Source organism: Chamaea fasciata, unplaced genomic scaffold (assembly GCF_029207755.1).
Source record: "Chamaea fasciata isolate MVZ Bird 193981 ecotype frontalis unplaced genomic scaffold, bChaFas1.0.hap1 SCAF_1, whole genome shotgun sequence".
NCBI classification, from domain to species: Eukaryota; Metazoa; Chordata; class Aves; order Passeriformes; family Sylviidae; genus Chamaea; species Chamaea fasciata.
Window position 1 is genome coordinate 108,903,386 of NW_027094086.1, and position 21,095 is coordinate 108,924,480.

The 21,095-nt window shown below is 37.4% G+C and overlaps 1 protein-coding gene across 4 annotated transcripts in view; it reads right to left on the reverse strand.

The window, feature by feature from the left end:
* MYRIP (myosin VIIA and Rab interacting protein) overlaps positions 1-21,095 on the reverse strand; it is a 207,894-nt gene that overhangs the window by 171,612 nt on the left and 15,187 nt on the right. The gene's annotated exons all lie outside the window — the stretch shown is intronic.

Sequence of the window (21,095 nt, forward strand, 5' to 3'; positions counted from 1 at the left end):
CACAGTGTTGAATAAGCCTCTGGCAAGGTTAATTAGTAAAGCAATATCAATCAAGCATAAAATTCTCACGGGACAAATGTTACCCATGGCAGAAATAGAGAACAAGAAGAGACATCCATCAAAGATTAAAGGCCAGGCAAAGACCATGTTGTTTCCAAAACGAGACCCTAAGCTGGGCAAGCACAGTACAAAGCTTAAATAGACTATTTGAATGCATCACCTAATACAATACCTCAAATCCATCAATTTTCATGTTAAAGTGCATCTGAATGGAAATACCCATTTACAGCATGCCAGTTTAAATATCACTGGCTTTTCCCCATTGTAAATTTAAAGTCATCAATTATTAATCATTGATAGAACAAAAATCTGGAAACAAATATATGAAAACATGTTCCCTGATGCCCCAAGGTATTCAATCAAAACTTCTGGAACAGTTCCATAGCAGTTCTAGGCCTCACATGAAATGAATCATTCATTTGGTGTGACTACCCAAAACATCTTGCTTAGGCTCAAACTCATCAGCTCTATTTTCCAACTCTAAGTAGAGGATTTGCTGTTCTACAAGTGCCCTCTGATTATAATGCCCAAGATTTTGGAGAAAAAAAACCAAAACCAAAACATTTCTAAATCACAGACTAGATGCAACTCTTAGAATTTTGCACCCTTCCTGAACAAGGTAACATTACAGGAGTCATCTCCTCACTGAGGTGGGGTCATATACCTCATCTGTTGTACAGGCACTGTGTGCTTTCAGCTCCCAGACAGAGAATCAGAGCTAGGGACACTTAGTACTTCTCTGAAAGTCTCTTAATGAGACAGGACTAGGAAGCATCCCTGACTTCATTTACTGAGCCTAATGCATGGAAAAAACAATGACGAGAAAATTCTTCCAGACAATGAAATTTATTTTTACTTCCAATTAAAAACAAATGAGAACTACTGAAAAAAGCAGCACCACAGGATGTCATGCTTGCACAGTTAAACAAGTGTTAGGAAATACATGAATTCACACAGAATGCGTCATTAATCAATTCTACATTAGGAGTCAGCTTTTAATTACACTATCGCATGCTAGATCTTCAAGTTACTCCTGAAATTTCCCACTGATATGGAGTCTTGATGGCCTTCAGGGTATTTCTGACTCTTCAATAAGGTACTTCCAGTATGAAGCTCCCCTTCCTTCCCATGCTGTAGTCAGAAGCCACCAGCATCAGAAGGCTGATAAACTACTATAGGCCAGAGCAATATATATACATACATACATATATTTATATACATATATGTATACATATATATATACACACAAATCACCAAGATATCAGCTTTGCTTACAAGAGAAGTGTTCTCAACACTCATTAGTTTAAAAGGTAGTTTGAGCCTGAACTAAATACATCCCAAAAGGAGCTGAGAAACAAACTTGGACTTCTAAAGCTTGCTAGCTACTTCATGCTGCCTGCATTTAATTTTCTGGATGCTTACCAACATACAGGAGGAAGAAGGACAAAAGACATTTTTAATTATTGAAGGAGTCTAGTTAAAAACATAAAATTAAAAAGAAATCCAGACCATTTAATTTAACACAAAACAAAAACCTACAATATCAGAGCTATTGTTCATGACCAGTGACCCAGCACACAAAGAACCTGAACAAAATAAATGAGCATTTTTTTCTGTTATCTGAAGAGAATTATCTTTATTAAAACCAATCTAGCCTTTATGAATAATACACACCAACTTCAAAGAGAACAAAGAACAGCTACTCATTACAGAATTACCTCTAGGAGGGGGAAAAAAAGGACTCAGTTTTACTCAACAGATCTGCTTCCTGGTACTTCCAGTCAGAAAGACAGCCATAAATTGCCATGTATTTTAAAAAGGGGAAAAAACCCATAGCATTCTTCTACAGCCAGCCTTGCTGAGCAGGAGCCACCATGGTGGGCTTTGCTGCCAAAGGCACCCTTCATGTGCTGGGAGCAGTTCAGGCATTATTGCCACAGCTAGTCCAGCACGCAAGGGAAAAGGCGTTCTGCAGGATGCTGTATACAAATAACCTGGGTATTCCTACCACTTAAGCAAGAGATGATGGATGCTGTGATTCGAGACAAACAATAGGAAATAAAGCCCACTCAGTGCACAGGTGGATGGCAGGTCCACTCAAAGCAGCTACACAGGGAACATAGCAGAAATTGGACTGTTGTTGCATCTTCACAAGGGGCTTCACAAGCTGACAACAAATTGTTGAGGAAACACAGATAAAAACCATGTTTAATATTCCTGTGGCCTTCATGTAATGAGGTTGAAATTTAAAAAAAGGTCAGATAATAGTTCTACTGGATGGGTAGAAGGTTAAATGCCCATCAAATCAACTGCTGCAACTATCCCTGCTGTGAATTACTGCAGCACACACTTCAGTTTACTAGAAAGATAACAAATTATTTTGACAGGTTTTTTGCCACACTTTAAAGTGTTTCCCAAGCATTAAAAATTAAAGGCTTGAAATTTAGTGGAAGACTGTGAAGAAAATCAAAACCTCAAGTCCTCCATCTATTTTTCAACAACAGCTGCTATTCCAAAACTGTATTCTAAAATTAAGTTTTATAGATGTATTCATGCCAAGGTCAGCAGCTTGGCAGAGAACCTGTCCCAAGCAGACTTTAAAGGAACAACATATATACTTATAGACAACTTGTCACTTGGAATATATCTTTTCTCAAAGCAGGATGTGGATGCTTGAGGTTCACAAGCATCAGTTAAGCACGGCATGCCTGGCCCAGAGAACACTGCACTTCAATGCTACTAGCTGAGGGTGGAGTTTGTCAAACACAGAAGATAAGGCATCTCTGAAATTGTTAATATTTTATCAATACTTTGGAGCAAACAATGCTGAAAACCAGTTGGGAACTAAGCTGTCAGTATGTGCCAGCAACTAACTTAAATGCTTAATAACATGCTGAAAAAACATAACATGTTAAACAGAAGCACAAATAACATGAAGTTTGAATATATTTTCTTTAAAGGCACATACCACTTCATTTTTGAAATTAACATCACAATTAATATATAACAAAGTTGGTTCAAGTGACCAACTCCATCTGTGAAAAGTCTGATAGAAGTCTCATTCAGATCAGAAATATCTATGCATACAACAGTCCCCAAAAGATACAGTTGCAGAATTTTAGACTTTTTCTATGCCATAGTGTAGAGGACATGATTCTAAGAATCTTTTAGCATTTCTAACAGTAAGAAAACAAGAGAGCACGTTGATGAAGGCAAGGCTAAAAGTGAAAAAAGTAGCATTAAATACACAAATTCTTGAATGAGATGAGTAAGAAGTCATCATGACAGCAAAATGGAATGAAATTCAAGTGGGTAGTAAAACAGACATCATAAAATGATATTCAGTCAAAGCCGGTCTTACAAACTGCCCCACTCTCTGCCAAAACCCCACAAAAAAACTTCACACCTTTATATGATTATTATTCCAAATTTTTTGTCCCAACTCTTCTAGCTGTTAGCACTGATGTTAATGTGTAAAAGTTACACACAGAGGGATAAATCTGTATGCAACACTAATCTGACTTGCTTTGCTTCCTCTACTGCAGCCTAACACAGGAAAACTTATTTGTCCTCCTCTGCCCATTCCCTCAAAGAAACTCTTCTGTCTTGACAAACTCTCTCTTTCTGCCAAGTATCCCGTGTTCCAACATTTCTTCATTTTAATAACTGAATATCCTTATTTGGGGGGGTAGTGATGCTAACAAAAAATACTTATTTATGTATTACTTCATTAAAATAAAAATAGAGTTGACAGCTTATTGACAGAATTCATTAATATATAAAGGAAAAAACTCGAGTTTAAATCACTGGACTCATTGCTACAATGTGTAAAGAGTACAAGCCAAGACAGCAACAATAGTCCTCTTATGCTTTACTGAGAAGGTCACACACAGGATTAAAGCTGATAAATCTCCATGGGTGCATGGTTCCATAGATCTTGTGTCCTCAAGATTAAACCTTTGGTTTTCATTAATACTACAAAGAGCAAGAACAAAACCTTGTTGAATCAGATACATAAGCTTATTTCAAGAAATGCCAAAGTCCCAACTCAAATTCAAGAAGATAAAGAAAACCCCAACACAGTCTCAGGATGACTGAGGCAGGAGCCCAGGTCACTGAAACCAGCTAATCCCTTGCTAAGTAAAGGTCTCTGCCCAGCTAGAGTCTTTGTACCCACAGAACGCCATTGGTTTCCTCAGGTCGAGTATGTGCTCAGCTAAGCTTGCAAGTCTACTAGATGAGGATCAGGTTTATTTCCCAGGGTGCTTAAACTGGCTACCAGCTTCTCCTCTATCTACGTCAATGCCGTCCAATTTCAAATTCCTGCATGAAGGATCAGTAGCCAGACTGGAGACCTCCAAGAAGCAGCACAGCTCAGAACCAGACACAGCTGCCAGTTTCAGAGAAGGATCAAAGATCCACAAAGCAAACCAGCTCCTTTGCTCCACATTCCCCTGAGGCAGGGCAAAATTGAGACCAATTCTGAATTGGTGTAACAAACATTGCAGCTAATAGCAGAGTTAATTTCAGATGAAATGCAACTCTATTTATACTGTACTGGAGCTGCCCTTTAGCTACAGCAAGAGAAGTACTCCTCACTCCTTGGACAACCCTTCAACCCTCTTCAGTCTCTTGACTCATGCCCAAATGCTCAGGAAAGAAAAGCTGCAAGCCTGCAAGGGGGAGAGGCTGGCAGTACACACACACTAAACAGAAACAGGTAATAATTAGACATACAGCACGAATGTGACATTGTTATAAAAGAACTTTGCAGTGAGATCAGCTAAGAGAGATGAGGTCAAAGTAGTGCTGCTGCAACAGCAATCAGAAACGTTTAATGGAGATAAGAGTGACTGCACTAACATGTCAGAGATGTGAAGGTTGCACATGTCTTGTAAAATACTTTATTCCACTAATTACAAAACTTTCCCAGAATACTTTTATTATAAAATGCTCTATCAGAAGTCTAGTTTAAAAATCAGTTGCAGAGGATGAGGGAAAAACAAAGAGCACACTCAACTCAGATTAAGTTTATTTCCCCAAAACAAAGAAACCTTTCTGAACTCCCTCTGACCCATGCCTCTGTCATCTACAGTCCCTCAAGTACTATCAAATTGATTACAGGGGATTTTATAGAACTTAAATAACCCTCAAAGATCCTGCATTTATCCCTGCCAGGGATGCGTGACTCACATTTCAAAAAAAGGCCACTCTAACACACTTGGCAGCTAAATATATTGGAACCAATTATCACTGCACAACTTCAGTTCTGGTGAGTTCACCAAACAGAAGGACTTTTCAGATACACTGTAAAGGTCCATTCTTCCAGCTGAATGAGCAACCTAGAGTTGCCATCAAACTAACTATGTGAAAGCAAGCAATAAGAATCTGCCTAAATTGCTTACAATAATAAACATTTTTTAAAAACACAGCCATGTTTTAATGTTTACATTCAAAAGTGCAAAGTTCACTTTTCTTTGGTCAGGAATAGATTATTTAACACTGTAACACATTTCAAGTTCTTGTTGAACAAGAGGAGGCAAGATGATACAAATGAGAAACTGACATTGTATTTTTTTTAATTCTCCCCAAATGTTCCTGAAAGATGACAGAAAAACTCCTAAAAAGCAAAGTTCTTCTTGCCTAGGAACAGAAAACGTTTTAGGTTTTGTTTTTCTACACAGAGTAGGAAATGCTATACCTAAAAAGAAAAAATAGTAACTCTTGCCTTCTTTAACCAGAGGTCTTTGAAAAACTGTTTACTGAAGGGTCGGTTGTGCTCCTAATACCTGGGTTGACAATACTGAGGTGACTTATCTTCTCCCTTACATGCATTAACAGCAAAACACCACTTACACAAAAGCAGTTGGTTCTCTGCTGCAAGGCTCTTTTATGTAGGCACTTGCACAGATTTTTTTCTAGGACTGCATCTATGCTGGAGCATAGTAAGGCACACAACCAATCTGTTTGACTCCCGAAACATTTTAGTCCTGTTTGTACTGCCTGGGAGCTAATAAGCCTTGCAGGGATTTGTCAGGGAATATGCCCCTTTCAGCCCTGAGACCATAGTTGCACTTAGTAGAACCCAGTTCTGCTGCACTGATGTCTGCTTTCCTGCCCAAAACACTATTCATTCCTTCAGCAAGAGGCACGAACAAAACATGCTGATGGACTTAACAATCACGAGGCACACCTCCCAGTCAATGCAATGATCTGTAGGGGATGTAAGGTGATGCACTGATCTGTAGGGAAAAAGACAAGCTTTCGAAGGAGGGCAGAGAATGTGGTAGTTAATGCAACAGACCCCTCTTCTGCAAGTGTTTTCAGCCTCCTACCAGTAAGCAGAGACAGGTGAGAGACAAGTAGGCTCTCCTACCTCTTTGTTACCAGGAATCATTTACATAAATCATCTACAATCTTCCACTCTCTTCATTTCAGAGTTAATGAAATGATACCAGAGCAGCTGGAAAGAAGTACAGGAAGATGCAAGTGAGTGAACAGAGCTTTAATATGTCCCATGAAGAGTGTCTTGACCCAGAAGATTAGTCCCTCTCCACTTTCTGTCAAGATGGAAAACTGGCCTATGGCAAGGCTTCAAGAGCAGTGAAGTGAATGCCTGTCCTGCTCCAAAGCAGTGACAGTATTTTAGCCACTATCTACCAAGTTTGGAACCATTTCTTTTATATAAGCAGTTAAACTTCTTCGAACAGTCATTTTCTGGTGAAAATATAGGTTTCAGCCACCTAAAATTCCCTTCAGGTGACCAATAAAGTTTTTACAGTATTACCCCCAAGACAGCTAACTACTCCTATAGACACATCTAACAGGAACAACAGCTACACAGAATGTTGAAAAACTGCCTCAGTGCCAGATTTCAATACAATTCCTATACTGCACTGCTGTGTTAAGTAACTAAATAACAAACAAATCTGTAATTTGTTAGCAAAAAGGTTTCAGTAGACTGAAGGCACAAACACTGCATCTGCCCAGAGCATGAAACGGGAAAACACAGTTGAATCACCTGGAAGAGTCTTACCAAATCCTTGTGATGAGTTCAGGAATTTAAAAATGAAATCCATTTAAAGTATTTATACTACAATTTGCAATGTTATATAGATTTTTTATCTTGCACAAGACAAACATTAGTAGGCAAAAACCTTAATAGCCTACTTCACTGTTAACCTTTTTAATAACCAATTCACTTTTAGCTACAAAAGTTAATGACAGATTTTCTGCCAATGCTAGTGGAAACCAGCTGAAGTAGGTTAAATATGAACATAATCCACAATATGCATGTTTCCAATCAACTAAAATTGTCTTTCCTGTCACAATTTAGTTCTTCATAATTAACCTTGAAGTGACAACTCTAAATGGATAGACAAAAGATACAATCTCAGTTCTCTAACTGTTGAAGATTTAGGTCTATAATGAAAGCTAAAGCCTTTCATATGATAGGCTCATTTTAGCTAACAGACGCAGAAATGCTACTTGATTTGCATCTACCCCACAGAAACTAAAAATATTATGACAACTGTAAATAGCAGGTTTTAAACAAAGGCTCAATATGTCTGAAATTTTAACTCTTGAAATGTTATTATCTCAGGGGTGGATTTGTGAGATGATGGTTCCAGAAATATTACCTTGAGTTGAAACACAACTCTCTTTTTTTTTTATACTGCAGACTCTCTCCCAGTGAGTATTCATACTTGTTTGATGAAAATCAGCATATAACTTCTTATTCCTCAGAAGCCCTGAAGACATAACATTGCTAAATTGAAAACACAGATGGCTTTATTACTTCTTATGCAACATTTCACAAAAAAATCTAATTACTCACAGTCACGCAACCCTACTGGTGATGAAAAGGCTGCACAAGCAATACTTCCATCTCACCAATGCTTCAGGGATTTTAAAAGGATTGCAATGAATTGAATTGAAAGAACTCAGCTCACCTTTTGCAGCAGCTGTCAAGTCTGCAGTTAGTATCAAGGGGATAGAGAATGCAAGTGATAACAGAATACCAAGAAACAGCGAATATCAAACTTCAAGTAAGAATTTTTATATTCAAGTCTTCTGAACTAGGCGTACATTAAAGGGTTTCTTTAAGTCAAACACGATCACACCTTGCTGCACCTTGCTAAACCACAGTCTGCCAAACTCTGTGAAGCCTTCCTCACTTCCCCGAAGGTAGGACAGATTTGTGTGTCCATTCCGGCATCACACAGAAGAGCTTCCAGACCACATCCCAAATCCCCTGTGTACACACACACAGACATTCACTTCAGCAAGATAAGTGCAATTCTTTTCCCCCTACCACACACTTCATGAGCCAAGGAAGAGGCAGGATACTAAGGAAAGCATGACAAAATCCCAGTGCCAGTTGAGAATTTCCCAACAGCAGAAGAAAGTTCCTACACTCTCAGTGCTTTAAATCAACAGCCAGGATCACTGCAATGCCAATGCCAATGGCATATGGCTTCTGGTACACAGGAAACAGGCTCTTCTGCTTTTAAGGGCAGCTGCTCATTGCACAACTTCCTTCTGTATGACACTCCCCTTCTAGCCAGTTTCCTGGGTAATTTCACCAGATTTTGCATAATGTGGAGGAAAAATGGACACCTTGTCAAATGATTCCTGCCAGGAAACAACACTCACTTTTAAACAACTGCTAAACATCATCAGGACTATGCATGAGCTTTGTTTAAATACAGAATTTTCATAGCCTTTTCTGACATTGATAACAGAGAGAGTAATTATATAACTCAAAAGGTTCTGCAATAAATACCACTGTGTGGTTTATTATGGCCAAAGAAATGTATTTTCTGTCTCAAACTCTAAAACAATGACAATATGTGCAATTTTCTCAACATTTGCCTATCTGTTAAAGCAAACCTAAATGTTTTCCTAATAGGAAGTGCATCATGTGTGATCAACATGAGGTAGTAAATAGTAGCTCACAAGCCATGTAGGTAAAAAATGAACACACAGTACAATTTAAAGCTTTGCAAAGCAGCTGAATACTTGGAAACAAATGAGGAGTTAAAAAAGAGAGAAGACCCAGATAACATGTATCAATAGATAGATCTAATCAGCACTGACTAATACCATGACTTTTTCTCACCACAGATATCTATGGAGAATGTTTTTTCAAGATGTGCAGCATATAAAAAGACACAGTGTTTATTATTTTCACCATCCAATTCCTGACCACTTCATGAAACCCAATATCCATTTCCTAGAGATACTTAACAGTAAGCTGTTTTGGTCTCAAGTTTTGCTACGTTACGCAACTACAAAACGCAGAGACTTAAATACACATGTATCTTGGAGTTGTAGTGCCTCACAATTTGGTTTTTATTTCTCAGAAAGAAAAGACTAGATCGTGACTTTACATCCTCCATGGTAAATGCTGTTATCTAAAACTAAGCTATTTGAGTGAAGAAAGAAATCCATAGTACTGAAGAGGAGTTTTATCCATGGACAGCCAACTGAGATGAACTCATAAACCGCAACAGAGGCAGCCAAATCAAGAAACCATAAGCAGAGAAAGGGAACATCAGATTTCACCAGATAAAAGTGACTTCAAAGATATCCTTTCTTCTTCCATGTCTTTCCTAATATCCCTTGTCTTAGATAACCCAAATCACCATTACAAAGTGTAAAATGCTGAAGCAAACTTATCAAAAGAAAACACCACCACATTAACCAAGTTAAATGTGGAGACATCAAATACATGACTGAAATGCTCTGCAAATTTCTGAGATTACTGTTCTGCAACAAACATCAGTATTTGAAAATTTTTCCACTGAAGGAAAAAAGCATCATAGCAGTTTTTAAAATTCTTACCTGTTCATATACACTACAATTATGTGCTGCTGACTTACTCATCACATTAATTGCAATTAATGCTAATGGCAATAATTGATGCTAAAGCAGCAATGCTTGCAATAACATATATTTAAAATAACATATATAACATATATATTTGAGATCATAATTTCTGCTCAAAGTAATGACATCACATTCTCTTCTTGCAACATTATCCTCTGCTGTAATTAATTCAAAGTAGATGTTGTATGGCCAGGACTATTTGCTTAAAAGAACACTTTAATGAAGAGTCCTGCCTACAGGAACTTCCTGTTCAATAGCCTACAAGACCACATAACTGCTGAATCTCAGCAGTCTCACTTGCTCTTCCTATCAGGAGTCCTTACTGATATGCATCTAAAACCAATCTTACTTAAACCAGCTACTGTAAACATGAGACTGGGGAAAATTTTGGGAAACAGTCTGTTATCATAAAAAGCGCCAAAGATATCACCTTAGCCAGAGAAATGTAGGTCAACGCAGAGTACTCCTGAAAAGTGCATAAAGTAAATTTCTGTGACGGTGGAGTTACTGCCCTTCCTTTTTGAGACCTAAGTTGATTAATGGAATGCTGCATATTTTTACATTACTCAAGGGCAGACATGATTTGCATTAGAGTGCCTGGAACTGCTTCCTCAATTGACGAAAGACAAATGAAGTTTGAGAGAACTGTTGACCAGAGAAACACTTTTTGGTGATCATAAACTCCATTAATGCCTAGAATAATATTTTGTTTGATTACAAAGAAAAATTATTCCCTCTTGTGTTACTAACACTTGTGTTCCATCCTCATTTTTTATTCAGTATACAAAAAGATAAGAATACCAGCCTGGAACTAAACCAGAATTTGTGAAATGTAAAGAATTTAAAGGTTATTTCCCCTGAGACCCACTATAAAACACTAAAAACACCTTCAAGCAGGTATTTCCAGAAAGCTGATGTAATCTATGTCAGGAAAACCCTCGTTTACAGTTTGCTGACAGAAGTGCCATCCAAAAGAATCTGTGCTTAAGACTATTCCAAACACATGAATGTTAATTCAATCTCTGCCCAGTGTTTCTGAAACTGGGCTACTTCCTAAGTCCTAAGCTAGCTTTTCAAATCACAAGTTTGCATCTTTGGAGAGCTGCAAGTGAAGCCTGTGTTAACGGCAGACAAGAATGTACATGTTTAACTTGTTATAAACCCCTGATTTCAGAGGTCTTCCTCTGATTTCTCACCTGCTCTAACAATCTGAAAGCACACTTTGCTAGTGTGGTTGTACTGACTAGTATTCTATTATATACTAGACTAGTAGAAAACTAGTATATAGTCAATATTATTCTATAATATTAATAACAGAACATTAAAGCTCATGGGAAAAAAAAAAAAATCCGAGTGGCAGAAGGGAAAAAATGCTCAGGCTACTTTATACTTTGCCTGCTGAGACACAGAAAATTCATCAGTCCTGGACTGATATATAAATTGTTTATGCGCTCCTTTTGGAACTTAAAGGAACTCAGTTTTACACAGATTCACCACTTACCATATAACAAACCTGTCAGTTCACAGATCACACTAGCTAGCTAGGTGTCATGTTAGCACTGAAGAATTGTTCTCAAGAACCATGCTGCGTAAAATACGAAAGGAAAATAAATACACAGTATTTATACAAATATAGAAATACACAGTAAATTCACAGTAATTTTAATCAATTTACAATAAAATTACTTTTCTTTATCTAGATAACCAATTAGCTTTACATGAAACACAAATTCATAGTCCCCTTTTATGCACTAAATTTGGCTACCTGTAACAATATAACAATGAAATAACAACAGGCAACATTTATGAGGCATATATAAATTTCAAATAATATTTTATGGCATGGAGCAGGTTTCTTTACTAGTGACATTATTTAAATTACAGTCCCCTATCTAACAAGAGATATTCTATATATGCCATACAAGTATGTGACTATTTTCATATTAGCCCACAATCCAATAAAATGAAGTTTTCAAAAGACAGAGTCACAGGTGACATCTTGCTACCGACTGAAGGAACATCAATTGGCAAGACAGGTTCATTCTTTTGTGAGACCAACGCAGCGGAAGGATTACCACAGGATTATCTCCAGGATAACTGACAGCCTACATGCAGTTCCAAAAAATCCTGGAAAATTCATCAGATGTTCAACACTCCTACCAGAAGACCACAAGTTTATTTTTATTCTTAAATAGGAAAGTAAAGGAGCAGAAAACCCCACAAAATCAAAACAGAAGCAAATAACTCATCACTTCTGCATGTTTGAGAACTATAAAACCCACAGAATCACAATGGCAGCACTAATGAGCTTCCCCCCTTTAATGACAGATCCTCTATCACAATACAATGGTCCCCTCCCTCCTAGTGCTATGCTGAGAAAAAACATAAAGTCCATCATGCACTGATGAAAACTGAAGAGGGATAAAGAAGAGAGATGCCACCAGCACATAATCAGCCACCCTCACTGACAGATGCTACACAGTAGCCAAGAGAGATACCAAAGATTCTTTTGTTAAATCTCAAATTGTTCCTGTACAGCAGAAAAAAAATTATTAAATCCCTGCCACCTCCATCAGGCATCTCTTTTAATTGCTTCCTGATTTAGACTTCTTTTGATTGAGATGCAAACACTGACTTCTGTGCTTCATTCCATTCTCAATGCACTTCACAAAACCAAGACAATTTTGGACTATCCTTTCAAGCTGAAAGTGCTACAGAAACACCACATAATTTGCAGTCTGTATCTTCCAATATTTACTAGCCAAGTCGTAATCCAAACCGTACCAAGAACCACATGTAATTTGCCATTAACCAGTATTAAGTTCACATCTTCCTAATGCACTGAAGAATAGCATTAATGAAGACTTATTATGATGCTCTAAGATACTAATTCTATTGTAAACCAGCTTTATAGAGATATATATTATTTTCCTTTATGGAGGTAGGATAGCAGAATGGGTAAAGTAAGTACCATAGAGGAAAAAGCTTTAAAAATATGTTTGTGTTCAACTGCTTTCAAGAGAACTTTAAGTCATAACTAGAAGGAGAATCAAATTATTACAGCAATAAAGGAAAAGACGCATAAACAAATATATAGAGTAGTTATAATTCATTCCAATCAAAAACAACTCCAGTGGGCAGTTCAAAGACATTCTCTCACTTCAGGCACAGAGCCAAATACACACCAACTGTAAATAAAGCCAACAATAGATTAACAATTTACCCCAAGTTAAATTACACTAAAAAGTATGACTGCAGTAACTGCCCATATGTTAGTTCCTTCCCTTAGGCAAACATGAAGCTCCTTACTGTACCCCTCAAGGGTAAATTATAATTATCTTGCATTTATCATAGGGGTAAGATTATATACTTAAGCAACACCCATTGCAGCAAAACTTTGTGGTATATTAGGTTGCATAATACCCGCAGCTGAGATACATCTGACAATTTTTGTATGTCTAAAATATTATAAATGCAAAACTTGATTTATTGATTTCTCCTCCTACTACTTTTTTTAATTATTATTTTCACAGAAATAGCAAAAGCAAATCCATTTTATTTCATATATGAACCAGTAAGTGGCAGAATGTGTTACAGTTAAAAAGTATCTCCAAAGATATTTCTGAAGCTACATTTTGGAAGTGTTGACGAAGTGTTTTGACATCTGTGGTACTCTCCCACACATGCATATCCCTCTTTCCTTTAGCTGAAAATATTCACCAAGTTCATTTAGAAAACTTCATGCTGAAAATTTGGGCATTTTTGAAACAGAGATCAGTGGTTTCTAAGATACACCTTAAGTCAGTTGGCTCCATTCCTCACAGAAGTTGACTGGTAGTCCTTGGAACTCACCATAAACACAGAACATGATTATAAACACTAAAAATTGACCTCCCCTTAACCTACACACAGTGACATTTTTGGAAAGCAAGCAGATTCTAGTTTGCAATAGTTCACTTTGGAATGAGGTATAGTAGTGAAGAACCTGGCACAAGTGATTATCAAGTAGCTGTCTTTACACAGACCTCCTCAAGTTCCTAGACTCAGGACAGATTCATAAGAACCATATCCCCTTTTTGGCACAGCTAATTCCTCTGGCACAGCTTTGAGGAGGAAGCTGCACAACACAAGACTAATAGAGAACCTGAAGGATGAGGTGCTAGGTAAATACAAACTCACCAAAGCAATTTATTAACATTCACCTCTGCTGATTCAATTGGTTGAGATGGATCTCGCGACATAATCCCTTAAGCTTCAGCACAGTGAACAAAACACCCAATTTGCTCTAATGCAGCAGCCTTACCTCCCCAAAGTGCTCCTTCCACACACAGAACATTTATTTGTCATGTGGATTCCAAGATGCTTTTGGTACTTCATGGGCTTCAGAAAGGAAGTATTAGGAAGTATTCAAAAGGCACGTTTTTATAATGAAAAGCATGGACAATGGGATACAGATCCATAGTCAGTTGCTCAGCTGCAAGGGCAACTCAACTTCACAGCAGCCCTTTTTCACTCTGTCTTCCTGTGCTGTTTCTCACAGCCGTTCTTCGTTTTACTCCCAACTGGGGGCAAAGTAACTGGCCACAAAAAATGACCAGAGAAATTTCAATGACTGTAAAGAACACAGAGCATGGAAATGCTTGAAGTAAGCAAAGCAAAGACTATCCCTTGATTCACCAACAATACTTGAAATAAATCAGCAAATCTAAGCCAATATTAATTTCCATAAATGTCCTGTCTCTGAAATATTATTATTCTTCTTAAAAATGGCTACTACTTTGTAGGCAGAGGCAGAAGTATTTTCCTTTCACAGACATTAGTGTTTCTTTAAAGTATACTTTTACAATTCCATAATGCCTATTACTGAAAAAAGGGATTACAAGTCAAATTTCACATCTAAATGAAAAGTCATAGCTCAGATTGATAATAACCTAACTTCATAATGATGAGCAGTATTTATTTTTTGGAGAATCAACAGTGTGTATAATGAAGATGGGAAGGCCTGCAGCTTCAGTCAGATCCATCCAGATTAGTGCAGACAAGGGCAGGCCTATGCCATGTTGTTACAGAAACTTACGGTAAAACAATTCCCTTCTGTCATAAATAAACTCCAAAACCAAAACCCAATCCACATTCTATATTCAACACCTCTTCCAAAATCGTAATACTTGGTACTACTTACAAGTTACTAAACATCATATGGAAATGCACTCAGAGTATCCCTGTTCTCTAAATTCTAATATGAAGAAGAAATCCTGAATAAAATACATTATGCAGCCATTCTTCTCATGTTTACTTACATGTTCTGCCATAACTTGAACGTACTACCAGTTGTACTGCTATAATAACATGCAAACAGAGAAACCAACACTTAAGGTAGACTAAACTGTAAAGACGGGAGTACATACGCAAGAGAACATCCCCTTCCCGCACTGCAGGGCCAGTCAGGTGAGAGAAGATTACTACTACAAGTCATGTTTAACAGCTCAGACTCTTCATACACAAGACATTGGAGATTAAATATTGATTTTACATTATAGCTATTCATTATCACTAGGAACACTCATTCCTTTTAGCTAAATTGTAGCCAATAATTTGATTAGTCATAACTCACAATGAAGACCAAATTACACAAAAAAAGCCTGCAATAAGTTTTATAACATCTCTGCAACATCATGCTGCTTCCTTTAAATACTTAGCCACAGTTTATGCAAGCTTGGCACATTAAATGCAGGATGTACTTCAGCTACATCTCCTGTAGCCAGTCTAATATTTAAAATGTGAGCTGGAGGCAGTTATTTCTATACAAGTTTCTCTAATATTCCCTAAAATAAGGTGCTTCCTTTTGGCACCTTTTCATAAGCATGAAGAAACATGAGAGATGATGTTTGGATCACCAGCATTTCCTCTCAGTTGAAACTGCATTCGTAAATACATTTTGAAAAAGCCAAAACTCACACTTGGCATTGCCTATACTCAAATCCTTGGCAGAAAGAACTTGTTGAGAAGTTCCATCTGTGCTTCTCCTATAGCATCTACATGCCATTCAGATAGCAAGAAACATCATGGTGGGGTCCTAAGATAGTCACAAGCATGCACAAGCAAGATGCACACAACTAGTTTTAGAGCCAGCTACCCATAAGCTGCCCTTTGGAAGTACCCTGGCATTTTTTCCTTCATTAGGCAGAAAAAAAATTGGGCCAAAATCTATAACTTGAATCAGATGAAAGTTTTTTGCTTCAAAGGCCAGATTCTTTCAGTGGGCTGGTTTCTCTCTTGTAAAGCATAAACTAGACCCTGACTATCTTGTCAGCTGCAAACACTTTCTCCACTTACAGGTGAGGCCAGGACCAATGTCAGAGTCAGCGGAACCCACATACTCACCACCCTTGCACCAGGACCCTGTGGTGTCAAGGGAGGAAGTTTGGGGCAAACCACAGGAAATGGTGCTGCACTGCACAAGGTAAGACGTTGCATCATTGCTGAGAAACCTCTTTCCTTGTCTAACCCCAAACATGGCATTATTCCCTATCAAGCAGCACACTTGGATCGACATTTCCTGAAATTAGCAGCAAGTAACAGTTTCTAAATGCATTCTAAAGTGCACCCTTACTGACTGCAGCAAAAACAACCATTAGCTCTGACTTCCATGCAGAATTCATCCAAGTAGCCATTTTTTGATAAGTAACTTATCCTGACCTGAGAACGCTGCTAAGGAATAGCTGTTAAAATATTAAACACAGCTGTTGAGAGAGGGCAACACAGTAACAGTGTAAAGCATCTAGTACACAGATGCAGTTACTGACAACTCTTAATCCTGACAGGCTGAGCTAGAAAACAGGTTTGCATCTTGGAACATTATGTAACAAAATTGGTGATAAGCTATAAAAAAAATGTCTTGCTCTTAATCTTGTTAATAAACCCCTACTTCCAGGAAAGAGCTGTAGTGCCCTACATATGTTTTAATCTTGTTTTATAAGTCAAAGCACTAGTAAAATAATGTATTTAGATGCAGCTAGGATTCTGATGAATCATTCCTTGCACCCAAAAATAATTTTAGGCATGAGTGCTAAACTCATGACAGCTCAGCAGAACCTTGCACTGGAGAAGCGTGCAGCTGTTTTAACATGGCAATCGCAAAGAACAATTTTCTCAGAGGACTAAGACCTTTTATCACAGGGAGAGAACATATCTGTCAGGACAACCCAGGAAGCAGAATAGTGATTACCTGTTCAAATAAAAAAATAAAATAAGTCAGAGTAATGGGCTTCCCCCACACTGTTCATCAGAGTGAAGAGCAGGAAGGCTGACCTTATGAAATCACTTCAAGTAATAAGGTATTGATCAACAAGTTCATCTGCTGGAACTCTGAAGCTTGACACAATGAGACCAATCTCCTGTTCCTTCCTCACTAGGAAAACAGCTATAAAATGGCTTTGCTTGGAGGCAAGGAGAAGGGAGAAGACAGACAGGAGGGGTTTTCTGCTCAGTTTTTGTTTGGTTTAAGGTATTTGGTACAAGCCTGCCACAGGAAGGAGGAACAAGAACTGATATTTAGAATCAACAGATAGCTACCCAAATGTCTGTCCTGGCATCTTGCCAGTTTGATATGACTCACACCGACAATATTTTGATTAACAAGCTTTGGAAGGAGTTCAATATTTTATCCACTACAAGACCCATGACACATACTGTAAAAACACTGAAGCCTACTGTAGATTGACAAGAAAGTGTCAAACTGGTTTCTGGGTTTTCTAAGGTGTGAGAGTTTTGCTTCTCTTCACAGGCCTACTCATGCTACAATAGGATATGCCACAAAAGAAGCAAAAATAAGAAAGTAGGCAAAAGCAATTTTAAACCATTTCATAATGTTCTACACAAGGCTCTGTTCTAATCCTTTACACATTCTTTAGTTAAAAAGGTAATTAAAACAACCAGAGCAGAGAGGGCCCTCCTGTGAGCACAGACATCTCATTTTTTTTTTCTGCAAATAAAACACTTCTGGAAAACTGATCAAAAATCACTGCATTTGTCTTTACTACAACTGAAAATGTGACTTTATAAAAAAAAAGCAGCAAAACTGATATTCAGCAACCCAGCCGTGAAAGACACAACATCACGCAAGATATAGTGATGTGTCTGCCTGTGGGACACAGTCAGTTCACAACACTTCCCTTGTGCTGTTCCAGCAAACCCCACGTAAGTATATTAAGTACCTGAACTGTTATGAACACATATCCATGTGGCACCAGAAGGTCAGCAGTTTTTCTTTGTAAATATGTTTTCTCAGGTGATTAACAGCAGTGGTTTAAACAAAAGAGAACCACCCTGCCTGCAAAGAAGCATTTTTCATCCCTGCCCAGTGCAAGTTTTACCACTGAAATATCAACATGCAAATAGCTGATCCAGCATTCACTAAGGTGATGGAAACTCTTCTTAGCCAATAATTATAGAAAGACAGCTTAAGTCACTCTAAGCATGGCCTCCCAAGGTAAAGTAGCCGCTGAAAGGTAAAGAATCTGGTCCTTTTGCAGTCTGCTCTGTTTACAGCTGATCAGCACTGAGCCCCTTCTATGCCTGAAGCCTTCAGCCCTTCTAATTTTCCTCCCTTTGTACTCACTCTGAAGGTTAAATTAAGAATCAGAACATCCATTTTTTAACCTGTCCACATGGCTAAAACATAACATCTACCACAATAAGATGATCCAGAAGATATTTTCTGTGAAATTATAATTTCACTTATTTAAAACAACTTGCCTTCTCAGCATTCCTGACCTAAAACAAATGGATACACGTATTTAAAAATACAGGCGTATTTACGTAAAAACGAAACTAAAGGGGGACTTGATCTGTACACGAGGAAACAAACCATTAGCATGTCCAGTCAACTTCCTCAAAAAGCCATCCATTAGTGTCGCAGGAACCCAGAAACGCCCACAGAGCTTCAGTGGCAGAAGGGATGTACACAAGGTTGTCCTGAGCATACACAGCAAGAAACTCAAATCAATCACTTTCCTAGTTACCCCAGATCTGCCTTGTTTGTCTACTTCAACTGATTCACAGTAATCTCAGCCCATCCATTTGCCAATATGTGTTATAATTTTAGCCACAATGGTTCTGGGTGACTACACTAACATTGGGGTAAATAAAAACATAACACTACTGCCAAATACCACAACGAACACATAATCAAAATAGAAAGATAATGGGTGAACAAGTGACAAAGAACCATAAATATTATTAATCTTACATCAGATTGAAAGCCATAGCAAAAAAGAAACTAAAACGATATGAAGCGGTAAGGCATAACAAACCAACCACTCTACTCACTAAATAGGTACATGTTTATCTTATTGTTATCTTACTAGTTGTAGCCAACTAATTTTTTCTCACAAAAAGTACAAGAGCAAACTGTCTGATAACAGTGGGAGATAAAGTTCTGAGAAAGACTTAAATAAGAGAACCACTGCAAAAAATCCTCACTGCAGAGAAATTCAAAACAGCTTTGCAGCAGAAAATGCAGATCACCAGTATGGCCTTCCTCCATACATTATGTCATTTTGTTTACAGAATATGGGAAAATGAAATAACATGTAAAAAGAGCAATATTATAAAAAACATTGGAATGTTAGCTCTAAAATATTTGTAATTTTACTTTACCACCTTAAAAACATTTCTTAGAAGTAAAGATAAGCTTCACTTCTTGCATTTTGCTAGTTAACTGTTCAGCTGCCACTAGAAAAGCAAAATTGAAGTTATCAACTACGCACAGTTTTTTTAGCTTTCTTTACTCTCCTGATACAGTGGAAATCTATCATATATTCTCTTAAGTATTTCTTGATCTTTAGAAATATTTGTTGCCAATGGGAATAATACACAAAAGGATTTGGGAAAGAGCTCCTTAAATCTTGGTGGGGAAAAGCACCCAAAAATAAAACTATCTATGATATGAAGAATTATACAGACACCCTATTTTAAGAAAGTAGCACACGCAAAAGCTTCAACAGTTCCATTTAAAGTCTAATGCTGCTACCTCAAATTAATTACAGGGGGAAAAAAAAGAAATGCAAAACCATACCTTCATTTATAGCTTGGTTTTGAATTTGTTAAAAGAAGTCTAAAAGTGTAACATAAAATATATATATATATATATATATCAGCCTTTTATCTTAGAAAAGATTAGAAAGCCTTACAGAGTTTCACTTCTAAATTGAAACTATATGGTAAACTTTGCCAGTCGATAACATTCTAAATACAAACACAATGGATCCAAGAATATCAAAGCAGATGTAATCTCTTTTCTTCCAGGCTGAAAAATCTAATCTACAGCAAGATCATATAATTATCTTATATATTTTCAATCACACAGTAAGACAAAAAAGATGTGCTGCAAACCAAGCAACCAAAACCAACCAGAGTGGCCTGATTTAAAAAAAAAGAAAAAAAAAAAAAAAGAAAAAAAAAAGTCATAGCTTTTAAGTCAGAAGTAAGCTTTGAACTCCACCGGCAATTTTTAGTGTCATTAAAACTACTTAAATTCATATATCTTAACTATCAGCTAAATTTCAGAACTTTTCCTTTGTCGGTACAGCTCATTATTCACAGCACGTTAGCATAGGTTAACACTTGCAAAAGGCATAACTTTGCAAGAAGAAAAAAGTCATGCATACTTGAACTATACATATTCATACATAAGCTGAGTTGCATCCATGTGTTTTTCCTACCTTTCCAGTGTTTTAGCTGTCTTCTCACACCAGTTTTCTACTTATGAAATTAAGTGTCATGAAAATTAGATATGATGAAAAACTTAAAGTTGCAAAATGGCAAAACACAAACACCAGCAAAAAATTTATCTATCCAGGCTTTCCAGTCAGTTTTCTCTGTGTGTGCTTTTCATCCCTTCCCCTCCTCCTTCCACTATGGATCTAATGTATAGAACAGGCAAGATGTCCCAGCACTTCCTAATGGTGGTATGGTTGCTCCAGTAGGATACAACCAGCCACAGTATAAAAAGCCAGAGAGAGCTCACACACTCACCCTCCTTAAGATGTTTCTAGAATCTCTTGGCTGTGTTGTGAAAAATTACCAAAGTAATCAGAACAGTCAAAAAAAAATTTGTGTGCTATCCTCATGCAGTTTTTTCT